General features: G+C 37.3%; 1 long non-coding RNA gene across 2 annotated transcripts in view; it reads left to right on the plus strand.

Annotated features, from left to right (window-relative positions):
* Positions 1–14373, plus strand: part of LOC129484931 (uncharacterized) — an 87031-nt gene that overhangs the window by 45073 nt on the left and 27585 nt on the right. For both annotated transcript variants that reach the window (XR_010121589.1, XR_008658567.2), the window contains exon 3: positions 12963–13093. This is a non-coding gene — a long non-coding RNA (uncharacterized lncRNA). The remainder of the gene's footprint in view (positions 1–12962; positions 13094–14373) is intronic.

A 14373-nucleotide genomic window follows, 5' to 3' on the forward strand; every position in this document is an offset into this window, starting at 1 on the left:
TTGGGAGAAAGAGTAGACATACAAAAGAGCTAGTCTTGGATTTATTTGTAGGGTTCATAAACATGATTCATAAGAAATAATAACTTAAACTTACTAGCTTAAACAAAAAAATCTTCTCTCACACAGTTTCTGAGGGGCGGGAACCTGGGAGGGGTTTAGTTGAAGTAGTCTGGCTCAGGGTCTTTCATGAGGTTTCAGGCAAAATGTTGGCCAGGCGTTCAGTAGGCTGAATGCTTTTCTGGGGCTTGAGAATCTGGTTGGAGGCCTCAGTTCCTCATTGGTTGAGAAAGAATGAATTAGTTGGCTTGGGCTATGACAAGGTACCATAGACTGACTGGCTTACAAAACAGAAATGTATTTCCTGACAGTTTTGGAGTCTCAAATTGAGGTGCCAGTCCATTAGCTTCCTGGTGAGACCTCTTCCTGGCTTGTAGACCTGCTTGCTATGTCCTCATGGCCTTTCTTAGTTTGTGAGTGTGAGGGAACACAGCGAGCACACTCTCTGGTGTCTCTTCTTTTAAGGACACTAATCCTATTGGATCAGAGCACCACACATATGACTTCATTTAACTTTAATTTCTTCCTTAAGAGGCCCCATTTCCAAATACAGCCACATTAATGGTTAGGGCTTGAACATATGCATTTGGGGGAGACACGAACATTGAGTCCATAACAAAAAGAGGAGAGAGAGAGAGAAAGAGAGAGACAGTACAGAACCACACTGTCTTAAATAAGTGTAAACAAATAAGCATGGCTTTATTCTGATAACACTTGATTTAAACAAAAATCAGCAGCCAGCTGAATTTTGCCTGTGGAGTGTAGTTTATCAAACTCATCGGCATGTATCCCAGTTTTTTGACTTGCTAGTCTAGTGCTCTATCAAAGAATGAATTAAAGTAAAATCTACACAATCTACCGTTTATTCTAAGTGACTGCAGGCTGGGGCTTGATGATTTTGTATTCCTTTTGAAAACATTTACACACCTTGCTTTCAATGATCTAGGCTAGCATTTTGCATGTCATCGATTTTGAGCTCACGGCTCGGCAGAATCCATCTTTGACTCTGGACAATTGAAAGAACATTTTCCCAAATTTCCTCTTTGGGTATTTGTATGTTTTTAAGAATTGGTGTCAACAATATGGCATTTTGATGGTAAATTATTTTAGCACTCTGAATTATGGTGTACCTCTCCCTGGGAATTTGAAGTCATTTAGATCAGCTGGATTCTCTCTTCTAATCACCTTGCTCATCATGGACTCAAGCCTTTCTTTTCAATATTCTATTCTTCTCTCTTTCAAGTTGCATGCAAAGATGGGGTAGAAAAGCCCTGTTTTCTTTCTCTCATGCATTAGTATAATACTACCACTAGCACAAACAGAGCTCAGGCCACACATCTTCCACCATTTACTATCCTTTCCTCTGCTCTTTAGCATAGTCCAGCTTGTTTTAAGAGGCATTTTTATAACCTGGCTGCACTTTCCCATCTTCTTCTCAAGCCTGGGGAAGGAAATAGAAATACAAATTCAGGAAGCCCACAGAACAAATAGGATGACTCCAAAGAGATTCATACTGTCACACATTATAATTAAATTGTCAAAAGTTAAAGACGAACAGACATACATAGAACATTCCACCCAGCAGCAACAGAAGACAAGTTCTTCTCAAGCACAATGTTCTCCACTATAGCTCATGTTAGGCCAAAAAACAAGTCTTAACAAATTTAAGAAGATTGAAATCATATCAAATATCTTTTTCTTTATTTTTTAACATACTTCTACTTGGATTTCTTTCACACCTATCAACTAGAGTAGTACTCCATTAACTAAAACTGCTCCCATGAATAAATATCAAGTACATTTTTAAAGAATATTTATTTGGATGATTGCCTGTTCAAAGTCTTACTACTCTAGGCCTAGACCTGTCTTCAATAAACACCTCACTTAAACCATAATCCTGATCTAATTTCTCTCCTTGGTTCCCCCTTTCTGTTATTGTGGACAGGGGAATGTCAGCATCTTATATTCATAAGTACAATATTTTTATGGGATAGATAATAAAAACATGACTCAGAAATAGTTCCACAGTTGGAACCAAGTCTTTTCTACTCCAGACCCAAGAATAACTCTTTGTACTGGCCTTTCCCCTTTCGATTCTGGTATTCGATGAAAGTTGAGTATTACAAAAATTCAATGTCTTGTTTTATATGTAGAAATTATAAATATATATAACTAAGAACAACATATCATTTTATTTGAACATTAAATTTAAAAATATATTAAAATTTAAAATACTGCCACTTTTGTCTGTTTAAAAAGAGGCAAAAAGTGCTAGTTCAGTTTGCAAAATTCTGAGAAAGAGGTGGTAGAACATTTTGAAATGCATTTTTATAAACAGCTGCTCTGCCTATTGTGATTAGATAAAACTATTTATTCTGCTTTGGTGATATTTCAAATCTTACAAGCACCTCACAATAAAAACTGTGGGAGCCAATTTACCAAATGGTGAGTTTGCCAGATGACCTTGTTTTTTTTAGGTATATTAATTTTGGTTAACCAGTTTTTATTTTGTCTTTATGATTGCAAATGTTAAAACTTCTACACATCAAATTATATTTACTAGAATAATAGAAATATTTAATAGAAAATCTTTTATTTACATATTTTATTGATGTCATTTATTTTAGGTGCAAATGCAGAATTCATTTTTAAAATAGTTATTGCTATTTTTTTCTGCTACTGTGAAATTACATTTTATAATTTATCATCTTGATTTGAAAATTGAGATGTGTTATAAAACATTTTAATGCATATATTTTTAGAAGATGGTGTATAGGCTGGACACAGTGGCTCATACTTCTAATCTCAGCCTTTTGGGAGGCCAAGACAGGAGGATTCCTTGAGCCCCAGGAGTTTGAGACCAGCCTGACCAACAAAATGGAACCCCATCTCTAAAAAAAAAAAAATATCTGGGCATGGTATTGTGTGTCTGTATTCCACGCTACTTAGGAGGCTGAGGTGGGAGGACCACTTTAGCCTGGGAGGTCGATGCTGCAGTGAGCTATGATCACCCCACTGCACTCCAGCCTGGGTCACAGTGTTAGACTCTTTCTCAAAAAAAAAAAAAAAAAAAAAAAAAAAAAAAGAAAAGGAAAGATAGTAAATACTTTATATAAATTTAAAATTTGCTTTTGAAATGTGAGTCCCGGAATGTTAGAGAAATACAACTGATTATTATAAAATTAGTTAGAGAACTCAGAAAACATGTTATCATTGATGTAACTTAAGCATATAAGGATCTGCTTTGGGGAAGGATTCTTCTGCACCACAAGGATTCTCATTAGGGAAATTATATTTATCAGATTGTCAGAGATGAGAGAATGAAGGTGGGTATGTCCACTCAAAAAACTATAATAGGATGTTATAATGAAGAATCAGCAAGATTTTTGCTTAAACCAAATGAGACATTAAGCCTGGGTGTGGTGACTCACGCCTGTAATCCCAGCACTTTGGGAGCCCGAGGCGACAGGATCACTTGAGCCCAGGAGTTTGAGACCAGCATTTCTACTTAAAAAAAAAAACAAGAAAATAAATGGGCCATTAAGAAGCAAAATTTCAGCAAACAGAATAGAAAATTGATTATGAGGAACTTTTTTTTTCTAATTTTCATCAATAAGCTTATTAAAAATAGTAAAATGACCCACATATACAAACATAGGCCAAAAGCTAAGAAATAAAAAATACTGAACAATTTATTTCTATGAGTAAAATAGTTTTGAGGCCTAAATAAAGGTGTGGAATTTGCTATAGTGCATTTGTTTTTGGTTAAATATTTTGATAAGTAATAATAGTGGACAATTTTTACTTATTTATTTTTTATTTTTTCTTTATTTTTTATTTTTTATTATTATACTTTAGGTTTTAGGGTACATGTGCACAAAGTGCAGGTTTGTTACATATGTATCCATGTGCCATGTTGGTTTGCTGCACCCATTAACTCGTCATTTAGCATTAGGTATATCTCCTAATGCTATCCCTCCCCGCTCCCCGCAACCCACAACAGTCCCCGGAGTGTGATGTTCCCCTTCCTGTGTCCATGAGTTCTCATTGTTCAATTCCCAACTATGAGTGAGAACATAGTAAATTTGTTCATTGTAGATTCTGAATATTAGCCCTTTGTCAGATGAGTAGGTTGCAAAAATTTTCTCCCATTTTGTAGGTTGCCTGTTCACTCTGATGGTAGTTTCTTTTGCTGTGCAGAAGCTCTTTAGTTTAATTAGATCCCATTTGTCAATTTTGGCTTTTGTTGCCATTGCTTTTGGTGTTTCTTTTTTTTATTATACTTTAAGTTCTAGGGTACATGTGCACAACGTGCAGGTTTGTTACATATGTATACATGTGCCATGTTGGTGTGCTGCACCTGTTAACTCGACATTTACATTAGGTATATCTCCTAATGCTATCCCTCCCCCATCCCCCCAACCCACGACAGGCCCTGGCGTGTGATGTTCCCCACCCTGTGTCTGTGTTCTCATTGTTCAATTCCCACTTATGAGTGAGAACATGCGGTGTTTGGTTTTCTGTACTTGCGATAGTTTGCTGAGAATGATGGTTTCCAGTTTCATCCACGTCCCTATAAAGGACATGACCTCATCCTTTTTTATGGCTGCATAGTATTTCATGGTGTATATGTGCCACATTTTCTTAATCCAGTCTAACATTGATGGACATTTGGGTTGGTTCCAACTCTTTGCTATTGTGAATAGTGCCGCAATAAACATATGTGTGCATGTGTCTTTATAGCAGCATGATTTATAATCCTTTGGGTATATACCCAGTAATGGGATGGCTGGGTCAAATGGTATTTCTAGTTCTAGATCCTTGAGGAATTGCCACACTGACTTCCATAATGGTTGAACTATTCTACAGTTCCACCAACAGTGTAAAAGTGTTCCTATTTCTCCACATGCTCTCCAGCGTCTGTTGTTTTTTGACTTTTTAATGATGGCCATTCTAACTGGTGTGAGATGGTATCTCATTGTGATTTTGATATGCATTTCTCTGATGGCCAGTGATGATGGGCATTTTTTCATGTGTCTGTTGGCTACGTAAATGTCTTCTTTTGAGAAGTGTCCGTTCATATCCTTTGCCCACTTTTTGACGGGGTTGTTTGTTTTTTTCTTGTAAATTTGCTGGAGTTCATTATAGATTCTGGATATTAGCCCTTTGTCAGGTGGGTAGATTGTAAAAATTTTCTCCCATTCTGTAGGTTGCCTGTTTACTCTGACGGTGGTTTCTTTTGCTGTGCAGAAGCTCTTTAGATTAATTAGATCCCATTTGTCAATTTTGGCTTTTGTTGCCATTGCTTTTGGTGTTTTAGTCATGAAGCCCTTGCCCATGCCTATGTCCTGAATGGTATTGCCTAGGTTTTCTTCTAGGGTTTTTATGGTTTTAGGTCTAACATTTAAGTCTTTAATCCATCTTAAATTAATTTTTGTATAAGGTGTAAGGAAAGGATCCAGTTTCAGCTTTCTACAGATGTCTAGCCAGTTTTCCCAGCACCATTTATTAAATAGGGGAATCCTTTCCCCATTTCTTATTTTTGTCAGGTTTGTCAAAGATCAGATGAATGCCAAAAGCAAACAAATGTTAGTTCTGTTAACAAAGATCTACATGCCAAATGGTTGGGTCCTGTCACCCTCAAAGAAAATAGGTTAAGTGTAATATAATTTCCCTGGGGACTTTGGAGGTATTAGGCTATTTGTGATGCAAAACTTTGCTCCTCCATTCAGCTAAAACTGGGTTCTTGTCACACAATCAGGAAAGATTAGGCATGTGGACACCTTGAAGATTGATTAGAGAAGAATTTATTGGGTGAAAAGGAAAAAAGGAACAAAAAACGTCAGCAAAATGAGAGGGGATCCTGCAGGCAGGCTGCCATCTCACATACTGAATTCCAAGCCACCAGTCTTGAGCTAAGAGGCCAGGCTCCTCCCCACGGCACAAGGCACGAACTTCCCTTAGCTCCATCCCATTCTCCCAGTGTGCTGGTGGGTTGAGGATGCTCCACGGACCCTCCTTTTTATCTGCTTCTTGCATCTATCATTTGGATAGAAGGTTATTTATTGTGATTCTCTCTGTAAATCTGTTCTCAATGAACAGAAAAAAAAATCTAGGTGATAAGATAATAACTGGGTGGAGAGAGAAAGATGTCAAGAATAAACGGATCTCAAATGAGGATTATATCAAAACATGCTATAATAGGGGACAGATGAGAAGACCATTATCTACATAAATGAAGCATAACCTGGCTGCTGCCAATTTCTATTAAAAGTTTGGCTAATGTCACTTTAGAAGAGCCAGGCTTATGTAGAAATGAGCTCTAGGTCAATAAGCCAAAAGTCAATTCATCAAGTGGCCAATCGGCGAAATGACCTTGTTTCTTTTAATTATATTAATTTTAGTTAACTGGTTTTCATTTTGTCTTCATGATAGCTTTTAAAGTAGTGATCAATTTGCTTCTCCCCCAGTTGACTAAATAATGTTCTTTTTGTTTCTACTGCAGCTGAAGACCAAGGGCCAGAGGGAGGGAAAGACTGACAAGCATAAGGACATGTTTTTGATTATAAAAAATTCTTAACAATATATTCTTCATGAATATATTCTATATATGGATATATTCTTCATGAATATATTCATTTAAATGTATATATATATAAACAGAATTTATCTTTAGGAGACTAGATTGTTATGAATATATTTTTCTTAAGAATAGGAATATATAACTGGTCTTATAAATAGTTTAGAATATTAGGAATTTCAAGTTTAGTTTTGATTTTATTCTTGAATCTAATCTATCTCTCCTTTCTCTCTTCATACCTCAAGTCCTCCTCTTTCTTCTCCCCCATTACTAGCTCTTGAGCATGGTGTCATGAAGACAAAATAAGAACCAGTCAATATAGTCAGAAAAAATAAATAAATTAGGTAAATTAATGAGTTATCTGACCTCTGTGGGGATGCAAACTTGGTGTGGTTGAGGGAAAGTGAATTTATAATATTTTCTAAAGGAAATACAAGGATGATACTTTGCTTATAAGAAGAGCAGGATGAATTATATCACATAGCTATTAGCACAAGTGCTTGGAATGAACATTTTACAACTCTTTTGGATCATTTCTATAATGGCTGCACCTTTGTTAAGATTTATGATTTTAATGCAAGATTGATTTAGAGTCTACATGACTATTATGCAAGATTTGTAGTCCAGCTTTAGATTTGTCACTTCACCCTTCATCAAATGTAGGGTAAAAAAGGTCTTATATGTGCTGAGTTAAAAGAGAAGAAAAGGTAAATAAATTATATGAAGATATTTCTATTTGATGTATGTCATAGGTATGCAGATAATGCTATTAAATAAGCAAATGCTGCTGAATTTAAGGAAGAGGGGAATTGTCTTTTAGTTTAGTTATCTTATTTGAGAGATTTAAATAAGCCCACAGTAAAAAGCACAGACAGAAAGCAATGTGTTTCCCAATACTTTAATAGAAAGCCTGGTCAGAGCTCCTGCCTATCTGGCGATTCACTGTACAACACTGTGCTGTGAACGGGTCAGTTACGTCCTTCTCCAGTTACCCCGTTGTGCTGTATGAATGCAATTCTTTTCTATGTGTGCTGCACTGTAAGCAAGGTGGAAAGTACTGGCTAGAGAATGCTAATATTAAAAACAATTTTTATTTTAGGCTCTAGGGATTGCGTGATTGTCACTTTACACTAATGACCTCTGGGAAAAGACTAACAACAGCAAAAAAAAGTCAATGAACCTTTTTTTTTTCTTTGCCTTCCTAAAGAATTGACTAAAAAATTGCTCCTGACCAACAGTTTTTAAATTCGGTCAACTTCTCAGGGAAAGCAAGTGACTGAACACTATTAAGGAATGACTCCTCCACTCCAATGCCATCAAATTAGATGTAATGAGTAGGCGACCTGAATACCATGTACAAAATCTGTTATTCTGAGAAACTCATTTGATTACTGAATCAGGGATTTAAAGAGTGAGTTCCATGATAATTAAACCAGAAATAAAATAGTCCTAGAAAGATAAGTAAGTGACAGTCTCTTGCTTTGATTTCTAGATCTCCATTATCTGAAAATTCATCTGAAAGGCAGTAGGCAAGAGTTGAAACAACAGGGTGCCATTTCTTTAGAAAAAAAGATATGTCAAAACTGAAAATATTAATAGAACCTTAGTTACTAACGTGGATAATTGATAGAACATTGATCTGAATGAATGAAAACACTGAATTGCAAAATTTATTCAAAGAAAGGAAAGTTAGTTCATTCTAAATTTACAGTTATACAAATAAGCTTAATAAAATATGTTGTTATTAAATGTCCTTTATATCAAGTGGAAATAATTCATGATTGGTTAGCTTCCTAGGACTTCTGTAATGAAGTACCACAAACTGTGTGGCCTAAAACAACAGAAATTTATTCTCTCATGGTTCTAGAAACTAGAAGTCTGAAATCAAGAGCTGGCAGGTTGGTTCCTTCTGAAGACCTTGAGAGAGAATCTGTTTCATGACTCTCAGCTGCTGGTGTTTGCCAGCAATCTTTGGTGTTCTGTCTTCTAGATGTATCACTCTAATCTCTGCTTCTATTTTCACATGACATTCTCTCCATGTGTCTCCCTGTGTTCAAATTTCTCTCTTCTGTATAAGGACATGACTCATTGGTTTAGGGCCCACCCTAGTCCAGTATGACCTCATCTTAACTAATTACATCTGTGAAGACCCTATTTAAAAATAAGGTCACATTCTGAGGTTCTGAATGGATCTGAATTTTGGGGAACACTATTCAACCCAGTATAATTAATGTAGTAAACCACCAGCCCAATCAGCTACACCCCGCACACACACTAATGAGTTGTTTGCATAAGCAAATACATCTGCAATGCTTGGAATTGTTTTTTAAGAAACAAAATTTGGCCTGTAATTCCAGCACTTTGGGAGACCAAGGTGATTGGGTCACTTGAGCCCAGGAGTTCGAGACTAACCTGAGCAACATGGTGAAACCTTGTCTCTACAAAAAATACAAAAGTTAGCTGGACATGGTGGTGTGTGCCTATAGTTCTAGCTACTTAGGAGGCAGAGATGAGAGGATTGATTAAGCCTGAGAGGTTGAGGCTGCAGTGAGCTATGATTTTGCCACTGCACTCCAGCGTCAGTGACAGAGGGAGACCCAGTCTCAAAACAAACAAACTAAAGAAACAAAATTTTCTATATCTATATTTTTATTACCAATTTCTTGGTGAGTCTTTAATATTGATATGATAAACATAAACTTAGCTCATTTCTTCTTTTAATTACCATGTATTCTAAATGTATTAAATTAGAACAAATGATTTTATCATAATTTTACTTGGAATTCATTAGTATAACCATCATCTACAGAATAACCCCCATTTTCTTTGAGGACAATTAATGTGACGAAGGGAATGCAGTGAAAGTATATTATCTAAAGTGATTTTTTTTTCAATTAAATGGCTTATGAATCCAATTTGTTCATACCAATATGTAATGGCTGCTGGAGAAATAAACCGTAAACTATGTTTGAATGGTATCAGGCTGGATTACCCTGCTACCTCCCTGTCCTCTAGTTTTCTTGGGCTGACTTTATTTTAAAATCCAAAAAAGTATAGTGACATCCATACTACCTACCTGGAGGAGCCCACTGGTGCTCTCCTTAATATGTTTGCTAATTCCTGGGTAATGGGGAGAAGAGGTTACCTTCTGTATTAGTCCATTCCCACACTGCTAATGAAGACATACTCAAGACTGGATAATATATAAAGGAAAAAGGTTTAATTGACTCACAGTTCAGCGTGGCTGGGAGGCCTCAGGAAACTTACAATCATGATGGAAGGTGAAGGGGAAGCAAGGCACCTTCTTCATAAGGTGGCAGAAAGGAGAAGTGCCAAGTGAAGGGGGAAGAGACCCTTATAAAACCATCAAATCTTGTGAGAACTCACTCACTATCATGAGAAAAGCATGGGGGACACCACCCACATGATTCAATTACCTCCACTTCATCGCTCCCTTGACACGTGGGAATTATGGGGATTCCAATTCAAGATGAGATTTGGGTAGGGACACAAAGCCTAACCATATCATTCTGCTCTGGCCCCTTCAAAATCTCATGTCCCTTTCACATTTTAAAATCAGCCTTACCTCCCAACAGTCCCCCAAAGTCTTAACTCATTCCAGCATTAACCCAAAAGTCCAAGTCCAGAGTCTTACGTGAGACAAGGCAAGTCCCTTCTGCCTATGATCCTGTAAAATCTAAAGTAAGTTAGTTACTTCCTAGATACAATGGTGGTACAGGCATTTGGTAAATACATGCATTCCAAATGGGTGAAATTGGCCAAAACAAAGGGGCTGCAGGCCCCATGCAAGTCTGAAATCCAGCAGGACAGTCAAATCTTAAAGCTCTGAAATGATCTCCTTTGACTCCATGTCTCACATCCAGGTCATGCTGATGCAGAAGGTGGGCTCCCATGGCCTTGGGCAGCTCCACCTCTATGGCTTTGCAGGATACAACCGCTTTCCTGGCTGCTTTCATGAGCTGGCGTTGAGTATCTGCATCTTTTCCAGGCACACAGTGCAAGCTGTTGGTGGATCTACCATTCTGGGGTCTAGAGGATGGTGGCCATCTTCTCACAGCTCCACTAGGCAGTGCACCAGTGTGGATTCTGTGTGGGGGCTTTGATCTCACATTTCCTTCTCTACTGCCCTAGCAGAGGTCTTCCATGAGGGCTCCACCCCTGCAGAAAACTTCTGCCTCAATATTCAGGCATTTCCTTACATCCTCTGAAATCTAGGTGAAGTTCCCAAATCTTAATTCTTGACTTCTGTGTACCTGCAGGCTCAAAACCATGTGGAAATGTCAAGGGTTAAGGTTTGCACCCTCTGAAACCTGACCTGTATGTTGGCCCCTTTTAGCCACAGCTGGGATGCATGATGCCAAGTCCCAAAACTGCACAAAGCAGCAAGGCCCTGGTCACAGCCCATGAAACTATTTTTTCCTCCTGAACCTCTAGTCCTGTGATGGGAGGACCTGCCATGAAGTTTTCTGACATGCCCTGGAGACATTTTTCCCATTGTCTTGGAGATTAACATTTGACTCCTCATTACTTATGCAAATTTCTGCAGCTGGCTTGAATTTCTCCTCAGAAAATGGATTTTTCTTTTCTATTGAATTGTCTGGCTGCAAGTTTTCTAAACTTTTATGTTCTCCTTCCCCTTTAAACATAAGTTCCAGTTCGAAATCATCTTTTTGTTAATACATAAAACTGAATGCTTTTAAGAGCACCTAAGTCACATCTTGAATGCTTTGTTGCTTAGAAATTCCTTCTGCCATATACCCTAAATCATCTCCCTCGAGTTCAAAGCTCCACAGATCTCTAGGGCAGGGGCAAAATGACCCCTGGCTAATTCCTGGGTAATGGGGAGAAGAGGTTACCTTTGCTAAAGCATAGCAAGAATCACCTTTATTCCAGTTCTCAACAAGTTCTTTATCTCCATTGAGATCACTTCAGCCTGAACTTTATTGTCCATATCACTATCAACATTTTGGTCAAAGCCATTCAACAAGTCTCTAGGAAGTTCCAAACTTTCCCACATCTTCCTGTCTTCTGAGTTCTCCAAGTCTCTAGGAAGTACAAACGTCTGCCTGTTACCCATTTCAAAGTCACTTCCATATTTTCTGTATCTTTATAGCAGGACAAAGCCTAATCATATCACCTCCTATCTATTTCAGTCAATGCCAATTCTCTTGTCTTAGCTGTACTCTGAGAATTTGCTGCTGCAGTCTTTTTTTCTTGCTTGGCTTCATCTCATGCTGGACTACATCTCTCTTCCTTCACTTTTCTAAAGTTCCACTACATGATTGTTGCATCTGGCAATCTTTCATTGAAGTTTTTGTGACTGCAGAGAGGCTGGAAAAAAAACTAAAATATTAATCACTGTTCAACTAAAATATTGTCACTGTTCTTAGAAACCTCCTGCCATCAGTTAATGCGTGGCTTTCTCACTTGCTGTGTCCCTCTGGATGCCCACATCCTCCCATCCTATTGTGGGGCCTTGTTTTGTTTTCCTATGATCCCGTTTCTCTTGTACTATTCTTAAAAGTGTCACATTTTTCTTTCTTAGTTATATAGAACATTTTAGGTTTTTCTTTGTGTTATCCTCTCTTTCCAAACCACAATCTGGGAAGCATTAGAGTTATAAATAAAGTAGTTATCTTTCAAGCTCAAAGAGGTCCATCAAGACGTTTTGCTAGACAAAAATAGATAAGAGAAAGCATCACCTCATATTAGTATTGACATTTTCCTAAAATCTCTTAAAGCCACTGTAGTAACTGAACCTTGAACTTATCTTCAGACTCTACTGTACATTTTGCTGACAGCAATGCCTTTTTGACAACCTAGGAACTGGTAAGTGTTCTCCTGAGCATTTACCCTAAGGGAATGTTCTGAGCTGTCTCCCTGTACTTTATGATCTGCATATGTGAAGGAAGAAAAATTACATTACAGAATCAGAATAAAATGGAGCTCTAATATTAACACAAGGCATTTGGGAAGTAGAGATAAGCTATGTATAGGACCACATGAGACTTATAAAGAGTTGGTTTTGAATGTTTTGAAGTTTATGGCTTATGAGCAACCCTCTTTAATTGTCCTGCCTTCTTACTTGAGGAACAATTTATGCAGAATCTGTATGCAGTAGAAAATCAATGTCTGGTTAAAAAAAATTAGAATTTTTTGCCCATTGTGAATGTGAGGTGTCATTGTTCACATTTTACAATTAAATAAACAAGAATGCTAAATAGTGAAATGACTCTCATCCACATATGAGTTGAAAAATAAGGTCAGTCAACTCTGATTTCTGGTTCACTCCTTTTATCTCTAGGAAAGTTCATTCTCTCAAGAATGGAGAAAACATAAGGGGCTATGTCTGTTACAGCAAAGAATTACATAGTATGTTCGTAGCCAACCCGTTGAACCTAAGTAGTGAAGAATGAAAGTCTTCTTCCTTCACAGGTGGGTTGTGTCATGTGGATCAGTTAACTGATGGGTGAACTTTCTCTGTATTTATATATCTTCTGTTGTCCAAATCCTGGCAAACTGTACATTATTAATGAACTCCTTACTCTTGTTTCTGAAGTGTTTAGAAGCTATCGTTTCTTATCAGCTAAATGTAAAATAGTCATATTAGTTTAGGTTGAAGTAACTTGTCATGAATTGAGATTAATGATATTACTTAGTTTTGCACCATCTTGCCAAAACCATAGGGAGTAACAGTTAAACAAAGCAAGAGAATGACTTGCAACTGAATCAGGAAATGAGTATGAGTTGTCTATTGCCAAATAAAAGTGTCTACAGTAATTATGACCTCTAGTCTCTCTTGCACCATAAACTGTTGCAAAATATTGTCTCCTAGATTCAGTGTAGTGAGAGAAAGGCTCCTCATAGTTTTAAGAACACTTAAATGGGATAACATATGTCAAGCACCTTGAACAGTTTCTGGCATTTAGTAGGGGAACAATAACCTTGAATTTTCTTTTACCATTGCTTATAAGGTTCATACATAGGTAATGAAAAAAAGTTTTTCATGAGGGCTGTAGAAAAAATGCTTATGCAAATTTGAATACATTTTCAGGATATTTTCAGCCTTTGTAGTGAGCATTTTTTGCTACATTAGTCGGTTTTATGATGTTTTTATATTACTCAGCTAAGATGACAGTAAGTTATCTATTGAGTTGGTATTTTTTCTTTTTTAGATACAGACATGAGCAAAATGTTAAATTTGTTATGAATTTACTTAAGAGAACCATGGACAAGAACTTTCTGTAAAGGCTGGGGCAGGAAATCGAAAGGCCAAGCCCTGAATGTTCTGCCTCTGGTGCTGCCAGTTGGGTTAAACAATCATCTCTAAATAAGCATTACTCTTGTTAGTGTGTCTGACATTTTCTTCACCTTCCCATCTGCTTGAAATTGCTAGTAGAGTTGCTCCATGTACTCCTGTTCTTGGGGAGTTTACAAGACATTTGCTCACTTTCCCTGATATCCTTTCTGCTCATCTTCCTGGTGATAACCCAGTTCTTTCTGCTGACTTTCAGTTGTTGCATTTGCTGGGGCTTGGCTTGCTTTGTTTGTGATTCAAATTTACTCTGAAGCCATTGTCAGGGCCAAAAGAAAACTTCCCTTTTGCCCTTCGAAGGTTTGCTGAAAATCACTGACAAGAGGCAGATTAATAGGAGAAAAGGCATATACATTTATTTGATCATAGTTTTACATGACACAGGAGCCTGCAGAATAAA

Source organism: Symphalangus syndactylus, chromosome 6 (assembly GCF_028878055.3).
Source record: "Symphalangus syndactylus isolate Jambi chromosome 6, NHGRI_mSymSyn1-v2.1_pri, whole genome shotgun sequence".
NCBI lineage: Eukaryota > Metazoa > Chordata > Mammalia > Primates > Hylobatidae > Symphalangus > Symphalangus syndactylus.